Raw genomic sequence first — 396 nt, 5'->3', positions numbered from 1 at the left:
GCTTCCAAATTATCTAGAAATATCTCATCAAAACTTTATAAAGTCACAAAATATTATTGTTATACTTATATTGATTCGACTTTAAAATTGTGGTATCCAAACTGCGTTTGTTTGGTAAAAATCTCATGGAGACTTTATAAAAATCCTAACACTCTATGGCATAACCAACTTATAAGTATAAAACATATCACTTGAGTTTTATGGAGTCTAAGTGACTAACATATTTTATTATTATTTTTATATAAGAAATGAAAATCGAAGAGTAGTAGCATTTTTTTATATAAAAATAGAATCTTTCAATTACTAGCCTAATAAGTGTTTATCAAGTAACTTAAAACTATTTTTTATTTAAAAAGGTAAAAGAAAATGATAAACAAGTGAAAATTGAGTCATTTC

This window comes from Lupinus angustifolius, unplaced genomic scaffold (genome assembly GCF_001865875.1).
Source record: "Lupinus angustifolius cultivar Tanjil unplaced genomic scaffold, LupAngTanjil_v1.0 Scaffold_441, whole genome shotgun sequence".
Classification (NCBI taxonomy): Eukaryota; Viridiplantae; Streptophyta; class Magnoliopsida; order Fabales; family Fabaceae; genus Lupinus; species Lupinus angustifolius.
Note: the sequence above shows the minus strand (reverse complement) of the source record.